The sequence below is a fragment of the Halichondria panicea genome, chromosome 11 (genome assembly GCF_963675165.1).
Source record: "Halichondria panicea chromosome 11, odHalPani1.1, whole genome shotgun sequence".
Taxonomy (NCBI): Eukaryota; Metazoa; Porifera; class Demospongiae; order Suberitida; family Halichondriidae; genus Halichondria; species Halichondria panicea.
This window is the reverse complement of record NC_087387.1, coordinates 3,491,507-3,510,508: the sequence shown is the minus strand read 5'-3', so window position 1 is coordinate 3,510,508 and position 19,002 is coordinate 3,491,507. Positions and strand designations below refer to the sequence as shown.

The 19,002-nt window shown below is 41.6% G+C and overlaps 1 long non-coding RNA gene across 2 annotated transcripts; it reads left to right on the top strand.

The window, feature by feature from the left end:
• Positions 1 to 11,352: 11,352 nt before the first annotated feature.
• Positions 11,353 to 16,554, top strand: LOC135344407 (uncharacterized). 2 transcript variants are annotated; one of them, XR_010397441.1, is made up of 5 exons: positions 11,353 to 11,517; positions 11,763 to 11,873; positions 12,153 to 12,306; positions 12,404 to 12,644; positions 16,386 to 16,554. It is a non-coding gene; the product is annotated as an uncharacterized LOC135344407 (long non-coding RNA). The 2 variants fall into 2 exon arrangements; XR_010397440.1 differs by lacking the exon at positions 11,353 to 11,517 and having other exon boundaries at positions 11,738 to 11,873.
• The last annotated feature ends 2,448 nt before the right edge of the window (positions 16,555 to 19,002 follow it).

Below are 19,002 nucleotides of genomic sequence, written 5' to 3'. Positions count from 1 at the left end.
CAACCTACGTGAACATCCAAGATTTACCATGAAATCTGGGCTTCCCTGCTAAAGCAAATAATTATGTGTTCTATCGGCACCAATTTTATGCCAGTATCTTAGTAATTTAACACCGTAACTGTCGATTAACAGTGAAGTTTAACAGTGAAGTGAAATGTCTGTAAATTCTCTATCGGGTTTCCAGAGCAATAAAATGCCTAGCAACCATATACCAATACAACAAGGAATAAAATGGTGCAACATGTGTTGCCATAACAACCACGGTTATTACGCTCACCCATTTAAATGCTCGGCCAGCGGTGAGATAAAATCCCCAAAAATTTTTTTATGGATCAGCCCTTGATTTTCACATCATATGAATGTAACAGTGCTAAGATAATTATATCAATTTGAAGTACAATACGTACATGTATTACTATATCGGTGAACGATCTATGAAATTTACAAGCTCACATAAAGACTGTTTATTACTACCGTCGCGAAAATACGCCCACCCTTTTCTGCAAGAAGTCTAGGCTTATTAGGGGACTGGGCGTTTAATCGCGAACGGCGAGTTTTCATTCGAATATACGCCCGCCCGCGGCCTCAAATCGAATCGAGGTTTACACTTTGCTCTATGGCAATTCTGTATTAATTAATTTATTGTATTTTCATTTTAATAGATAGTATGAACATTTTATTGACAACAACAATGTTATAAACTAATGCACGAGTATGATTAAAGCATGACAAGAGAATGAACATGAAAAAGTGGACTCTGACTCTATTCGTTGCTTGTTGATGTCAGATGTAGCAGAAACTTCTCGAAGGATGGTAGGTCATACTCCAGCTATCAGGTACTTTGTTTCAGAAAACCAAGGCAAGGTAACCTGCAAAATTAGCCTGTGTGATAACTTTCTTAGACTTTCTGTTCCCTTTCTCAGCATAATTATAGGACTACTTGTTCCCTGATCTTCAGGGGCAAACAGATCCATACAGAGAAAGTTATAATGTCTGATCTTGGTCCAGCAAGGAGTATAGTCTTACTAGCTACTAGCTAAAACTTCCTTTCTTCACAAAAATTAATAGTAAACATGTGGCATTCAGCTACTGCGCATGCTCAACTTCTTATTCTGGGTGGGCTTATAATCGAGTGAAAATACCCTTGTGCAAGAACTTCGAAGCAAAAGAGGGGATGGGCGTTTATTCAAGATGGGCTTATTTTCGCGAGGGTACGGTACTATACTTACTACTGATATTCTAGCTATACTATACTACTTGCCAGAGTCACACAGTGAGCCCTATCCTGGTCTTTCACCGTCCTGGTCCATAGCTCTAGCGTCTAGGTCCATGTCATGCATGTCCTCAGTCCCAGGTATCCTACTCCTTCATAGGCACTGTCATCACCAGAGGAGACATCGCCATTGCTGTCCTCAAGCACATCGGTACAAGTAAACAACCTAGTATAAACTTTGTGCAGTAAGATGCTAATGAAATTTTAACATAGCAACGTGGCTTGGAAATTTCTAGACACGTGCTCTTCCTCTATACAGGGATGTGCGTAGTTCGAGCTACTTCCTAAGTATCGCAGAATTTCGCAAAAAAAGTCACTATTGCTATTGCGGGCGGCCTGTGGCGGTTAAAGGGTTAATGTTCAAAGCTATCCACGGCAAGACCCAAGTACAACATGTAGCGCCCTTACCAGATCTATGGTCTACTGCAGGCTCAGCTTCCAAAATCAACCCGTGCTACTTTGTATTTTTGATTTGTTGGACGAGGGCAGTGAAGGGCAGTGAAGGTGAGCATGAATCGCAGAAGTGGGCTTCGAAGCACCAATGATCATTGCTGCCATTCTCGAGAATGAGGATGTTAATTTTCTGGTGGTGTATTGTCAGTGCAGACTGGGCCCTGTTAAGAATGATTGTCAAAGATTGGGTAAGATTTTCATTGGCAAGTGCATGGGTTGAAAAGTTCAGATTGTCGAAGATTGGGTAAAAATTCGTGGATTTTCATTGGCAAGTGCATGGGTTGAAAAGTTCAGAAACAGAAATCCAAAGGATTAAGAAAGCAGTTAATTTCTAAACCGAAAGAGAAGTCCAGATCTACAGCTGCCAGCTCATGGCGGTTCTTGGGTTCAATTGTTAATTATAATTATGTCTCATCATCATCCATCATAATCAATTTTCATATAATCAAAACAGTAACCATGACATTGCAATTATACATACTGTTGAATGTTCTCTCCATCTGTACATGTAGAACTTCGTTTACTACCACCTCTACAGTTCCCACGAGCTGGTCCTTTTAGTTAATGACTCGGGTATTCTTCGTAAATTCTTCAACATTTGGATTGTCCACCACCTCGTTGATTCTCTAATGGATCTTGACAGCTTAAGAAGGATTGGACGTCTGGTATTCGTCTGGTATCTTGAATAGATAGTGTACGAGTTCAACGAGTTCAATAAACGACTTACCTGCAAAAGATAAAGCATCGGTGACCAAAAATATATAATGATATTTAAAACCAGCCCCCAGCTAGTACTAACGAGACACTATTACTAACGAGACACTATTCACACTATTCTCACATGTAATTTTGTAAGCAGACCTAGTCTCACAAGCTTGTTCAAGCTTCTTAGCTTTTGCTCGACAAAGAAGCCACTATTTAAATCAAGATATTGTTGTGTGAAGGCTGTAAACGCAGTGCTGTGGTGAGTAGAAAATCCCATCACAAACAAACAAACAAACAAACTAGAGCTCGGCTGGTCACATGATTATAAAGAAACCAGAAATTAATATAACGTATGACGAACAATAAACTAGGCATGCTGAAACATTTGAGAACAGGTAGACTAGTGGTACTATATGCACGTCCACCCAGAGCTAAAAGCAGGAGCTATAATTCAAGCTTTCTGTTTTAGTGACCCTGTTTTAGTGACCCTGTTCCATTGTTCTTGGTATAATCATTCTACTTTAGTGACCCTGTTCCATCGTTCTTGGTACAGGATCACTTCAGTTATAAGTAACGCATGTGCAAGTTCTGTTCAAGCTACATTTTGTTATTATATACATTTTGTTATTATATAGCTGCTTCTATTATATAGCTACTTCGTAAGCTTTAACATGCCACTATTTAAATCAAGATACTGTCATGCTGTAAACGCAGTGCTGTGGCATCCAGGTGAGTAGAAAATTCCATCACAAACAGACAAACAAACAACCCATGCGCCTCGGGTAAGGTAACTAGAGCACAAACGGTGACATGAAACCAGAATGATGTAGATATTGTTGGCAGTGCTGTGGCATCCAGGTGAGTAGAAAAAATCACACAAACAAACAAACCAACAACCGACCCGTGGCCGCCCACGCGCGCCCACACGCACCTCGGGTAACAAACAGACAAACTAGAGCACTAAAGTGCAAACCCTCGGCTGGTGACATGATAATAAAGAAGTAGCATGTATGACTAGCATGCACTAGCACAGTACAGCAACTCAAAAGCAATAAAACTAAACTAACAACGTACATGCAGCCTGCTCTGGAGTACGGATACAACCAGTCACAATTCTACTTTCTTGACAGTATTCAATTGTTCCTGGTACGGGATCACTTCATCACTTCATCACTTCAGCTGAAAATACATAATCAATCCTTGACTACGTATTTTTAGCTGAAGTGATCCTGTACCTTGACTCAAGGACTCAAGGCCATGTGGCAAGTTCTTAGTTTTTGCTCGCTTTTACTCGACAAAAAAGCTTTAACATCAAAATCTGCCACCAAGATATTGTTGTGTGAAGACTATCTATGCTGTAAACGCAGTGCTATGGCATCCAGGTGAGTTGTTACAAACAAACAAACAAACAAACAAACTAATAATGCAGTGCATGTAGCAACTCAATAGCTAAACACTGGAGGCTGAAACATTGAGTGGTACATGTCACATGAGACATGCACTGTGGACTGGCATGCACTGTGGACTGGGATCACAGCTAGGCCTGGACCATTCACTCTTATTGTTCCTGGTACAGGATCACTTCAGCTGCAAATACGTAGTCAGCAGAGGTAGGTAGCTATTGTACTTAGTGACCCTGTTCCATTGTTCCTGGTACAGGATCACTTCAGCTGTAAGTAACCCATGTGGAAAACTCACAATGAAAATAATGGCCGAGCTGCTTTTGTTTGCTTTTATTCGACAAAGAAACTTTAACATCAAAATCTGATATATCTGATATTGTTGTGTGAAGGCTGGTGAGTAGAGATTCTCATGACAAACGACAAACTAGAGCACAACCCTCGGCTTCGGCTGGTGACATGATTTGACATGATTAAAAAGAAACCAGAAATATAATGCAGAAATATAATTGTTATCATGTATGACTTGCACAGCAACTCAGGAGCAATAAAATACTGGAGGCATGCTGAAACATTTGAGAACAGGTAGTGGCACTGGCACTGTGGATTAGGATCACAGTAAAGAAGCCTGGAGTCTCAGGCTGCACGGAGTAGGGGAGCTATAGCTTCTACTTTAGTGAAGCTTCTACTTTAGTGACCCTGTTCCATTGTTCCTGGTATATACAGCTTTCTACTTTAGTGACCCTGTTCCATTGTTCTTGGTACAGGATCACTTCAGTTATAAGTAACGCATGTGCAAGTTCTACATTTTGTTCGCTTTTTTTATTAGACAAAGAAGCTTTAACACCGAAAGCTGCCACTATCAAAAGTCATACTGTAAACGCAGGTAAGCAGACCTGATTTTGCTCGACAAAGAAGCCACTATTTAAATCAAGATATTGTTCTGTGAAGGCATCCAGGTGAGTAGATACTCATCACAAACAGACAAACAAACAAACAAACCCTCGGCTGGTGACATGATAATAAAGAAACCAGAAGAGTGATGATGATGCAGTGCATGTAGCATGTATGACTAGCACAGCAACTCAAGAGCGTTAAACCAGGAGGCATGGAGCAGTACATGTGAGGACATGTACTGTGGACTGCATGGGTCAGCCAACAACCAACCAGTAAGTTTTAGCTTTCTACTATCAGGCCATGTGTAGCTGCTTTAACATCAAAATCTGCCACTGTGGTACCCAGGTGAGCAGATATACCTGTGACAAAACGACCGACCAACGGACCCGTGGCCGCCCACGCGCGCCACGGGTAACGGTAACTAGAGCAAACGGTGTCGTGATAATAAGGCATGTAGCATGTATGACTAGCATGCAATAAAATGCACTATGGACGGCAAAGAAGCATGGAGTCTTACGTATAGGATCCAGAGTCAGTCAACAACCAGATCAACAACCAGATCCGGAAGTGACCTCGCCCACACACTCACACATGCCCACACACACTCCGAGAGGCCCCGTTTACATGCTCTCAGTCTCACCTACCCACCTACCCACCCACACACACACACACACCCCGACTCAAGAAGACCCTCTGGGTGATGAGTCACAACGTACCGTGAGCGGTGGGAGTAGAGTGAGAAAAGAGTAGTACCGTGAGCGAAGTGAGAAAAGAGTGAGAGAAGAAAATGTGGCGGCTAGAGGGCGAGCAGTAGAGGAGAAGGTGTCACTCTGCTTTTAGATGAATAAGCAGTTGCCATGGGTATAAATACTTACATATAGAAAACCACACATAGAAAACCACACCCACTTTGCAATATGTTCTAATTACCAACTAAGTATAATTACCAACTAGGTTAGCAGCAGCTCTAGGTCTTTGAGTGAGACCCTGCACACAATATGGTTGCAAACTGATCGAGCCCCCTTGCACAGGAGGTGACCTGAACTTAGGTAGTGGACCGACCAGAGCCTCGGGGAAGCGTTGCCCGTGGTCCCAGTCAGGCTGGTAAAACGAATCATTAAGGGCGAGTTTGTGGAGCTCCCTCAAAGACAATATGGAGGTTCCCTGACATACTGAGTTGGGTACTAAGGAGCTCAGCACTGTGGAGGACGTGGTGTGGCTCACTGTTCCGCCAGCAGATGACGTCTTTTGATAACCTTTTTAGCTCAAAGAGGAAGGGGCAAATTCTGTTCGATCTGCACGGCGTCGGATTACGGTCAAGAGGAATGTTCCCTGCAACCAAGCAGAACTGTTCCCAGAATGAGCCACCCGGGTCCTTCGAAAGAGCCCTCGTAAGAAGCGAAGGAGGGGAGCCTGGAATGACGGCCTGGCCGATGCGAGGCTGAGAATTGCCCCCTTTGAGCTCCCGGTGTGCAGGACCTCACAAGAAATGGTGTGATGACAGGAAAAGAGAGGATCCTGTACAACCTTTGATCTGATTGTTTTGATATACCGATTGTTACGCAGACTTATTTATTCCAGTGTTATTACAGTGCATGCACAAATATATTATGGTTGTCAAAAAAAAAAATTAATTAGCAAGTGCTAGTGGTAAGTACCTCATTATATGATGTAATGGTCGTCAATATCATAATAGTAAAATGGTTACCTTGGCCTGACCACTAACGCTATAGCGCACTTGCACTCTAGCTTACTACACCCTTGATATTATGTTAATGTATAGCAGTGACTGTTTGAAGGAAGGATACCGATACTAGATACCGATACTAGAAGTGACCACCCCCTTAGTGGTCAGGGAATGGACGAGTCATGTATGCAGCCTACATTGAGAGCGGTCGCTTTCGGATTGGCTTCCGTTATTAGGATTGTGTCTGCACCTCGGTAAAAGCTAAGCAGTGAGATTATTGACGGCAAGGAACTTTCAATGGGTCGTCCTCTTGACCCACGAGTGGGGGCACAGATGCAGGTCAGCCGGTTTTGTGTTATCCCCAAACTGGGAAAGTGGAGACTAATTTTAGGCCTGTCGCATCCTGCGGGTGCGAGTGTTAATGATGGTATCGAACGGGAGTATGTTCATTAAAAGTACACCTCGGTGGACGAAGCAGTTCAAAGGTTTAGTGAATTGGGAAAAGGGTCGCTGCTTGCAAAGTTGAATATTGAGAGTGCATACAGGGTTCACCCCGAGGATCGTCTGTTGTTGGGTAATGTCGTGGAGAGGGAACCTCTATGCCGATGCTTCCTGCCATTTGGTTTAAGATCGGCTCCCAAGATATTTAACGCCGGCCAGCAGGGGACCCGAGCCATTCACTACTTGGACGACTATTTATATTTGGTGCCCCCAACACCCAACTGGCGCTCGCTCAGACGCTAGTCACTTGTGCTCGTTTAGGGGTCCCGATTGCTAAGCGGTTAACTTTCTTGGGCATGCCAGGAAAAACTCATTCGTTTACAGAGAGAAATCCGAGGTTGGTCCGAACGTAGGAGTTAATCTCCCTGATTGGTCAGGTCAGCTGCAACATGTCATTTTTGAGAAGAATGATCGCATTGTCCACGGTAGCAAAAGAACTGCACCATCTGATTTGGTTGAATGTGGGTTTTCGATCCGACCTACGATGGTGGGCTACTTCTTACGAACGGGATCTCATCATAGTGTCAATACAAAAATGTCGTATAACATCTCATGGCATCACAACAATATAATTATACAAAAATGCAGACTAAATGGCCTCAGTTATAATTCAAGTTCAGTTCAATAAACGCTGATTCATACGCTGATTCCATCCTCCATGAAAATTCTTCGTTTGTACGAGCTTACGAAGTCATTCCTGAAGTCAGTGAAGTAGAAACTTCTATTCCAAAGTGCAATCGATTGTATTGCACACACAGCTTCCAGTAACAAATCGTAGGAAGAGACCCAATTCATTTGGCTGCATAGTGCCCATCATGGCTCCACACACTCTAGATTCCTGTCGCGATAAAAACTAGAATTCGCAGAAACTTAATGTCATCGGGAAGTATACCATATTTATCAGTCAGGAACTCATATCGAGCAACTTGTTGCATCATCATCATCAGATTAGAAGGAGTTGGCAGCAGCCAAAAGCACACAGCCAAATTGGGCAAGTTAACTCGTCTTGTAATTCAGAAGAAAATACTTCACACTTCGATTGAAGTAGGGCACGTTTGAGGGTGATGTAATCCAAAAAAGAATCCAAAAGAACATTTGGTGGAAGAGTAGGCAAGCAATGCGAATGGGCCTCCAACTTTGGTATGATCGGAAGTAGAGTCAAGTCTGATTGAGGATGTAGCATAGGTATCAAAATAGTTATTCCTTCAAATAACTCCTCCATCGTAAATAAAGATTGGATACTTCGCGATACAAGTCAATCACATCTTCGTATACATTGGTACGTTCAATCAAAGATATAGGAAGGGAAGGATTGGCAACGGTAGAAAATTTGAAGCCATCCGTGACACGCTTACGTCATTGGAATGCATCACTTTGCCTCTACTTTTGTTGCCTCCAAACTATGGCAATAAAAATAACAGAGAACAAAACTCTGATTGATGACAATGCAAGTTGACATCCCAAGAATCTGCCTCAAGTTAAATACTGAGAGGGATTCTCAAAGTCAACAAGAAAGAGAAACAACACTACTTAGACAATACTGCTTGTGTTCATGTCCATTCTCACATTTGATACAAGCTCTGGGCTTGTATGCACAAGAACTAGATAACATAGATAGACTGATAGTACTGTAGCCATTATCAATATTCTCTGTAACATGTTCTGTACGACATTTTATTAATAACAACATTTCACAGTTTATATATGACTGCCATAATAAGCTGCATCATGAGGTAGAGCTGGTGCTATACAACTGTACAAATGACGAAAATGCTTGCTACAAAGACGGCTATTTGGACTTATCTATAAACCTCCAACCACCTTTTCCTCGTGATCTCTCACTTGGAATCTCTTCACTTGACTGTCGCCTCTGTTCGACTACAGTACAGCCTCAATACTGTGTACTTGCCTAGCATTTCTCCTTTCTCATTATGTTTAGACCTATAGACTGAAGAACTACTTTGTTGTAAGTCTTTGAAGTTCAAATTTTCATTCAGTATTGCTCAAGCACATGGCATCTTAAAATGCAGTTGCAACTAAAGTGACCATTTTCATGCACAGTTGATAGTATGCGCAAGCACTTTCGTCCCCCAGAGATCTGGAAAAGGTAATTAACTTTCGTTGTGTGGAAAATGCCTGTGTGGAAAGTGCCGAAGGACTATTGAACATCCCAACGCAAGCGAGAAGGATACATGTATGGACACTTGTATGGACACTTGTATGGAATGTTCTAGATTATGTTATGAGCTAGATTATGTTATGAGCTACTTACCAATGTAATACTACTTACCAAGCTGCAACACACAATGAAAATGTGCTCTTCTGGGCACCAAACTATTGCGTGGGTACACCGCATGGGCCATTATGTACAGGAAATCGCTCTCCTATGGTCTCCGTGATCTCTTAGTCATAACCACAAAAATGACACATTACACAAAGTTAACATAATATTGTCAATCTGGGAGGGTGGGAGGGAGCAACTTGTGAATGTTGCATGATCTGTGGCAGATTGGATAGTATCATGAATGCGATTGAAGTTCTGCTGAGCTAGGATACTTAAAAAAAAAAAAAAAAAAAGTTACATGTAGGACTTGAGTAGTATCAATTGGTAGACCCTCATTTTTTTTTTTTTTTATTTTTTTTTTTATTTAAGAAATTTTTATGCAAAACCAAGGTGTGCATAAGGGTAGATCAGGTAGCTCAGATGGCTAGTGTGAAGACTTCCCCTGGACAACACAAAAACAGAGAAATAAAACAGGAGCTACGGCTAATTATAATAATTATTACACAAAAAGCTACTGAGGTTCGATTTAAATGATGAATCAGAGGAGCTGTTGATAACTTCTGGTGGTAAAGAATTCCATTTTGGTATTACATCCAGAAAAAAGGAATGTTTGTGGGATGAGGTGCCCACATGTGGTATAAAGAGTATTTGGCTGTGCGGATGACGGGGGGAAGGGGATGGGTGGGGTGAGAAGACAGAGGGAGGAATACAGGATTTGTTGTTGATGATTTTGAAGCATACTTTAAGTTTTTGGATATTCCTGCGGTCTTTAAGAGATTTGAGTTGGAGTTTGTTAAGTAGAGAAGTATAGTCAGATTTCCATTCTTTGGTTATGATTTTGCAGGCAAATGATTGGGTGTTCTCCAGTTTCTTGGTGAGTGTTGATTGATGGGGGTCCCATACTGCGGCGCAGTATTCAAGTTTGGGTAGTACAGTGCTCCTGTAAATTGTATGCTTTGATTGCTGTGATGCATCTTTTAACTTCCTGTGGAGCAATCCCAGTTGTTGTTTGGATGTCCTCACAGTGTTGGTAATGTGCTCAGACCAGGACAGATTCTTAGAGATGGTGACGCCGAGGTACTTGAAACATTCCACAATGGGGATTTGCTGGTTTGAAATAGAGAGGGTGAGTGGGATCGCATTCATAGATCTTGTGATGGGTAGAACATTGGTTTTTTTGTTGTTTAGAAGGAGACCATGTTGTATAGTCCAGTTGTGAACTGCATTAATATCCTGCTGGAGCTGAGTGAGATCGTTATCTGAAATTACTGGCCTGTAAAGGAGGATGTCATCAGCATATAGGATTAGCTTGGTTCCGGGGCAGAGCTTTATCTTGGCCTCATCTTGGTAGCCAAAGAATATTTTCGAAGAGGAAGCAGCAAGCTATTAATTTTGTGTACACAGGCACTTCACAAGTAGTCTACATGCTTGCTAAGCAGCCAGAGTGCAGCCTTTTAAAGGCCACACATACTTCCATCGAGGCAGCAGCAAGGCATAAAATCGATGGTTAGTTTGTGCACAGCCATTGACCCACGCCCATCTCTACAAGCTTGGGGGCGAGCTTGGGGGCGGAGATAACATCAAGCTAATTTGGTGGGTTGGCAAACTAAAGTGATGCAAACTACTCATGACCCCACTGCCCTATTTTTTTTAATAGTGATGCGTTTAGTACGATGGACTCACCACAAGATGGAAATTATCTTGTGCTGCGAATGTATCATCTAAGGAAGACATTAGATCCTCGTTGTAGAGTCACATTTGTAATCATCGTTGGTGTGTGTGCGTGTGGTGTGCTAAATAACCAACCTGTAACGTCTCCATCCACATACCACGCCATCCACATACCACGTAACTTGGAACAACCTCTCCTGGTCATCGTATTCACTGCATAATTATAAAATAATCCTCCCTCGTACGTATGTATGTCTGTATGTATGTCTGCACGATGTTTGCTGGACAGACTGTTCTTCGCTGCGATCCTGGGCTATCTATTGGGTCAATTCTTGTATAGAGACCTACAAAAATTTCGGTCACATGTCAATCGATAACAAGATTCTCTCAGCAATTGTTTTAAAAGTGCATTTATTGTCCTATGTGTATTGTCCTATGTGTCAAGTCCTATGTGTCAAGTTATGTGCAAGTCGACTTTGGCAGTGGGGTTGTGTGTTCATGTGTTTGAGAATTTATTGTCCCATGTGTCAGTTATAATTATCTTTTGCTGTAAAAAAAATTATTTATTGTAATTCTTTTTACTGTAGGTCCTGCTGTGTTTGGGGATCTACGAACCTATGGATGGAATATGTGATGGAATAATTATGTGAGTGAAATTGAGACCATCCTTTTCATTTTGTTCATTTGTTTCATTTTGTGAACTCTCGACGTATATATTGTATATATTGTTTAAATTTGAACTTTTAATACTTGGATTAATATTTATGTCCAGACCAACAGTCAGGATTAAAGCCTGTTGTCTTTACCTCAGAGTGTGCAGAGTATGCTTTAATAGTAGCTAAGTAAGGTTACAGCCTGTTTTTAGAGTGTAGTCTATTTTATCTTGTTCAGCATTCGCCTCGGGCAAAGAAAGATGCAACTAACATTTAGGCAACTGCCTAGCATTCTCTGTCGGGATCTCCTGGTTTGGAACGAACCAGCCAAGGCCACAGCACTTCATAGGTAAGCTTTGTGGCTGTGTATTAAACTGCTAGTACGCTTACTCTACATATAGATAGCTTGTAAAGTAGTAAATGTACACTGGTTACGTGTTACAGTCAGTACTATGTTCAACAGGCAGGATAAAAACTCGTAGGAGTTGACGCTTTATACAACTAGTTACATGTTCTTATGCCATAGCATAAAACAGTCAGATGAGGGGTTGCCAGTGTGGCAAAACCACTTCTCGCACTGTAGGCAAAACCAGGCTGTGTCCTTCCTTTTGTTTTTCTGATGACACAGATGGCAACGACCTCTGCGTACATCCTGGTGGTGAAGAGGGAAGTGAGCTATTCCTAGCGATTTCGAGGGTGTCTTGCTCTTTTTGGAGCAGTAGTCGCCAATTAGCTCCTTGGCCAACTCGTGACGAAATGAGAGGAGGGTTTTCAGTGCGTTGGTGGGTGAATACTGTCGATATAATATGTAGCTGTTTGTAATGCAAATATCCTTTAGGAAGAAGTAAATGTACATATAAAACTTGTGGAATTTCGTAGGGCATCTGTAGTACCCTCTGAGCTGATCCCCTCTGTCGACACCCCCCATGAAGTGATTATAGTCCTCGATGCTCTGTGGGCACGGGACGGAGATTTTTTCGCCCGTCTTGACTGTACGTTGTACAGAGGTGACCGAAGTGGCGTCAGAGGCTGTGGAGATCACACGGACAACCCTATTGTCCTTCCAAGCTGAGACCGTCACCTTGTCTTTCTGGAGAGTCATGTATTCCCCCCTGAAAAGGTAAATAATTATAATTTTTTATTATGCTTATTACAATTACCTTTCTGTCAGCTTTGGCTGCTTGAGAGCCTTGGGGAAGCCTCTGCGGTCAGCGCGAGCTGTACCACAAGCATAAATGCCATCTTTCTCCAAGTCTTCCAACAGTTGGACAGATGTGAAAAAGTTGTCAAAATAGACGTGGTGGTGCTTGTGCTTCAACGAGGCTGTGAATTAAGCTAATTAGTTTTTTGGAAAAAAAAACATTGAACTTTATGTTGAATCATCTTGATGTAGTATGTTGCAAAAAATACAGCAGTATAAACATTGTGTTAAATTTTGGGATTCAGACTTTGACCCGGGCCTTGAGTAATGGCATAGACATAATTTGACACTCGCCTTCTAACATAATTATCTGCTCCCTAGAACTTAACTAGATAGTTGCACATTACAATAGTACAATTCTATAATTCTATTGCGATTTACATAGTAACTTACCTAAGTCTGTGATGTTGCGACTGCACAAAAAGGTTCTCAAAGGTCTTGATTGCTGAAATGACATCTCCTTTTATCTTCAAAATTGTAGCCACACATTTTACTATTTGTGGCACATTCTGCTTCCATAGCAATTCTGCGAGCCTTACCTATGAATTAGCCTCGATCCCAAGACAATTAAGGGTTGCACTCCAGTGTATCCCTAGTAACTAGTTGTAAGGTAGCTAAACAGATTTGTTGTTCTACGTCAATAAAAGCAGATAAAAATACCTGCAGTTGCGTACAAGGACGATGTGAACCATTAGTTCACTAGTGTTAAAACAATGCAATTAATGGTGATGCTGCCGTGTTTTTAGTGTATCCTTTTTTCTTGAAGTTGCAGCCGCCATGTATAAAAAGTATCAACTCACAGGTTAGTCATCATCAGATAATTGATGTTGTCATTGTAACTTCTTCCCAACAATACATTGGCTGTTAGTATATGGCTGTTAGTATAATCGAATCATAGCATCTTCATCTTCGGTTGCTTGGGTAGGTTATGTATAACAGGCATCACAATGGTCTGTAAACAAAGTGCTCTGCGCACTTAAGGCCCGGGTTCAAAGTCTGAATACATACACACAATGTTTACATACTATTTATGCTACATCAAGATGATTCAACATAAAGTTCAATGTTTTCTTTTTCCAAAAAACTAATTAGCTTAATTCAATTATGTTAATTAGCCCGTGATGACGTCATGCCACTTTTAGTAAGAAAACTGCAAAGCGGTGCTAAGATCAAGCTTCAAAAACAAGGCTAGAGAGTAGCAGTTACTGTATTCTTGAGATACACAGTATAGCTAAGACAATTTTACACATATTGACTCCCCTTGGGAAACATAATCATGACAACATACTCTATCGCTACTCTTACCTTGCTTAACCCAGCCGCTTTTGTTGCTAAAGATATTGTATAATAGTTCCAGCAGCTAGCTAGGCAAACACATTGACTCATGACGTCATTAACACTACATAATCTACACAATCTTGGGTAATGAATAAAATTAATGCTATCAGTATGCTATTGAGTACTGGTGCATCAGTTCTTGGTATGTCCGTGTGGAAGAGTGCTGTGGTGTTTGAAATGTTGCATGTTGCATTTCCATAGTCTTAATTTGTTTCATAATGTCTGCTCTTGAAAAGTTCAGCAAGTACAGTAGAACCTCGATTATCCGGACACCAAAGCAGGCCGGATAAGTGAATATGCCGGATAATTGAACAGATAAACCACGCCTTGATCGACCCACTTTATTGATGCCACATGCACATGTCTCCATGCTGCAATGCGCATGCGCATTTTGATCTGATAAAATGCCAAGCTCGAGGTTCCGGATAATGGAGGGTCGACGTTCTACTGTAGTGTGTCGTGCTCCTTTATTGATCTTATCACTTTATCAGTTTTTCCTAAGATCCTTGCCATTAGTCTTCCATGTTTTGTTGTTAGTGCATAGTGACCTTCAACTGCATTTGGTTGTCATTTTCGTGGGGTGGGTGCGGCTTGAGCCTCAGAGTGGTTTAGCTGGAGTGGGGGAACATTTGGTAGAGCTTGAGCTGGGTTGGCTGGAGTGGGGTTGGGGGAACATCTGGTAGAGTTTGAGAGTGGGTTGGCTGGAGTGGAACATCTGGTAGAGTTGGGGGAACATCTGGTAGAGTTTGAGAGTGGGTTGGCTGGAGTGGGTTTGAGGGAAGAGTTTGAGAGTGGGTTGGCTGGAGTGGGTTTGGGGAAAGAGTTTGAGAGTGGTTTGGGGGAACATCTGGTAGAATTTGAGCTTGAGAGTGGGTTAGCTGGAGTGGTAGAGTTTGAGAGTGGGTTGGCTGGAGGGGGTTTGGGGGAACATCTGGTAGAGTTTGAGAGTGGGTTGGCTGGAGTGGGGTTCATACACTATGAGCATTACTATACCAATCTAGAATAGTTGCATGATCGTGCCACATTGTCAGTGTACTTCTGTTTAAGTTCATCAACACTTGCAGGCTCGTTGTTGGTTGATACTGTTGATAGTAGCTCTTCAGTTGACAATGAAGCTTCGCCCGTATCTCCTTCAGAGGAAACTTGCGACTCTTGCTTAGTTAGATTCCCATCGCTAACGCATAGTGAGTAAGGGGAAAAGGGGAAAAGGAGAGAGCAGGGTATACCAAGAAACAATTGGCCCATGTCCTTCCAGGATTTTTTGACTATGGCTGCTGTAGGTGCTGAAATTTCACCAGCTTCCTTTTTCGCATTCTTTTTCACATTCTTGATTTGACCATCCAACTTGAAGACATCTATGCCAGCCTTCTTGCCAGCCTTCTTGGCAAATTCCTTCGCAACTTGACCGCAGTTTGACCAGTTGATCGGTGGAGCAAGAGGATGTTGCTACAGTGCTTCTAGCACTTCATCTTTCTAGCACTTCATCTTTATTCCACGTTACATTTTCAAAGTCAGGGGAGTGAGATTTGTTCGTGGCCCTTCGTTTAGCTGGTGGATCAGACGTTTTCTGTGGTTAGATTCGTCTTCACACACAACAGCAGTTGGAATGCGTTGTGCAATTGCTAGATTATTTTCTTTGTAGCTTTTTCTTTGATTCAGCTGGTGTTGGAGTCAATAATATTTTGTTAAGTTGTATTCTACGGTAAAAAGTCGTCGGTAGTGTCTGAAGTTGTGTGTGACCATTACGTATTGGCTGATGAACCAAGCATTTAAGGAGACCTTTGAGGAACTTTCCCTTCTTGTTGATTGTCACTACTTGAGGAGTAAGTGGAAATGCTTTTTGTAGGGCTTTGTGATTATCAGATTATCATAACAGACGGTGCAGTCTGCTAATGTATGCGACTGCTGCTCTACCAGAGATAAGTTTTCCCATTTTTCTTTAGAGAAGGTTGCCTCGTAATTAATGCACAAAGACTGGTCGGGACACCACTTTTTTGACCAAGACCAAGACGTTTTGATTAAATTGCAGTGGTGTTTAAATTGTTGATGAATTTGTTGTGACTCGCATAGCCCATAGTTTGGTGTTGTCTCAAATAGTTCCTTCCAGTGTGTCAGACTCCCAGTTTGATGTTGTGAGTGCTAACTGTCTCATGGCACACCTACCGTAGCCACAGTTGACTTGCAGACTGATAGGTTTTTTAGCTGATGCCATCTGTTAAAAACATGTTCCCATTGAGTCATTATTGTGATTCATCATTGTCTCATCATTGTCACACACACACACACACACACACACACACACACACACACACACACACACAGTGCTGACGAGCTAATTAACTCGTCTCCTTCACAGTGTGCCTTTGGCCTCACTCTGCACACAGGAAAACTGTTTGAACCCATCCAACATCCAACATCCATGTTGTTATTTACCATTTATTACTTGCTCTTTGAAGTTAAAGCGACACTTTTTAATTTTTAATAATTACGAAGCCAGAGGTTGCATCTTTTGGAGGTTGAAAAATTGGTTGAAAAATTATATTGAAGTCCTGGTGGTCCTGGGTGCTGGTGTTGCATATTTAGAGGGTCGCATCTAATTGGAGGTAACTTTACAGAGTCTACTTGCCTCGATTTCAGGCCGCTTAAAAACACTGATTTTCCAGTGGGCGGCTAGGGAGTGGCTACATTTACCTCTATCTAGAAATTACCTCTATCTAGAAATTAAAAAATAATTGTCAACACGACTTTTAGAGGTCAGAAAGCTCCTGGGTATCGCATATTTGGAGGGTCGCCTTGGTAGTCCACTCTAGACATGCACCTGCACTTTTCACGCACAATTATAATTCTAAGATTAAGGGGTGTGGCTGAAATTTTTCAGGAGTCATGTGACTTGATATGCTCTTCTTCTTGGCCAGAACTTATTCTAGATGAAAGTAGTGCTTAAAATGTTTAGGTGCTTAAAAGATAGATGCTTATAGGATAGATGCTTATAGATTTGTTCATTTTGCTGGTATAATTTTTTTGCGAATTTTTCAAAATGGATATTAAACTAGAGGGCGGCTACACTCAGAAATTAGACGCCCTCTTTTATGAGGGGTTATTATTTCAGGGGGCGGCTAATTCATGAGACTACGATATAATAAATACCGGTAGCTAGTTCATCAAAAGGGTCCTCTGGTGGCAACACTCCACTAATGCTCCATTTGCAGTAAAGTGGTTGTAGATATTAACTAGCCACTGTGCACTCAGTCTTAGGTCCACGTTTATCTCGTCTGCATTTTTGCCACTTGCAAGCTGCCGAAGCAGAATAATATTTATTTCTAGCGAGGATTTTAGCCATTCACGGTAAGGTCCAATGGTTGAAAAAAGTGACTGGAACAAGTTCAATACACAGTTTGCTCTTCACATAACTAGTGCCTTTTGGCAGGTTCAATTCTCTCCTTTTGATGACTTCATCAATTAGCTTGAGTGTTTCTGTTTCATTTGACCGGTTTTGGCTTATAGAAAATCCTTTCGGAAATACAAAGCCACGTGGTTGACTTTGTTTGATTTTTCCAGCATAGCATTGGTAAGAAATCACCGGGAACAAAGGTTAATGTTATATTTCTTTTGTCGGTATTTCTTTTGTCGGACAGACCTACAATGGGCACAGTTTTGGATCCATGGGTAGCCATTGCCTTCCCACAGAAACATATGAAGATGGTGTTTGATCAGCATTAAATACCAATTCAGGAGGTATAGAATTCAACTATCCACATCACTTAAAATCCACATCACTTAAAAACTCGAATCGACATTCATCATAATTATACTCCATTGGGTACAGGGGGGTACCAATCCGTGTCGTACCAATCCTTCGTGTAAAATTCATGCGTCTATATAAAGATTGGACCCAGCTACGTGGCATTTCAAATTTACAAAGTTGCTGGGCAAATGATGGATTACATTTGATCAATGCATCTCGTACTACATGAATGTTTATAATCCCATTATTTCTTCTTTCATTTCATACAAGCCCTTGAACGATCTTTCATTGAGATTAGGGAAATCAGACAAAATTTTCTTTAGGCTCTTTGCTCTTTGCTTGTCAGAATACTTGGCATATTTACCACGCTTTATTTTACCACGCTTTATTCTCTTAGCTGCTGCATTAGCAAGATCTTCAACGGCCTTCCTAGCCCGGATATTCTCTGCTCAGGAATATAACTGTCAGGAATATAACTGGGAAGGTGCTTGTCTGCAACTGCAGTAGTGACTAAACAGACTTAGTCTGAGCTTGTGTAACAATCAAAACTCAGCTGCTAGCCTTAAGTGCACGTGCCAGATATTGTGGTGCACGTGCAGTGTGCCAAATGCCATGGCTACTACTGATCTCAGTGTAGTGTTTTTGTGTGGGGTTATCATGAGTGTGGACGCCTATTCTCCATGAGATTGTTTATACCATTCATGAAAGTACCATTCATGAAAGACTGAATCGTTATGATCGCTATGCCATAGCTGCTAGAAAAATCTATTACTGAGTCAACTGTTGGAGAACTATGTCGAGTTACCAGGTGCTACAGTGACATTAAAAGTCTTGGATATTCGCGTCGCCACTTGTGCAGGGAGGCCTAGAAATTCCAGTCCAAGTGACTGTGAAATTGGACTACAATCCACAGAAAAAAGCAGCTATTGTGAAGCCCTTGTTCAGCAATCATACAAGGAGCCAGTAGATGGCAAATTTGATGATATAACAAAGGACCTATGGCTGAAGCTGATGCTACAGATTCGATGATGATGTCACTGTGTAGATTAGTTAGCCTCTTGATTCGAAGTTGAGACTTTAATAGGGTGCTGTGTGTGCGTGCAATAATTTTAATGAGATTCATAACTTTTACACCTGTGCATCTAATAATACAAATTTTTTCGATTTTACTGCAGAAATAGGAAATTAATACAC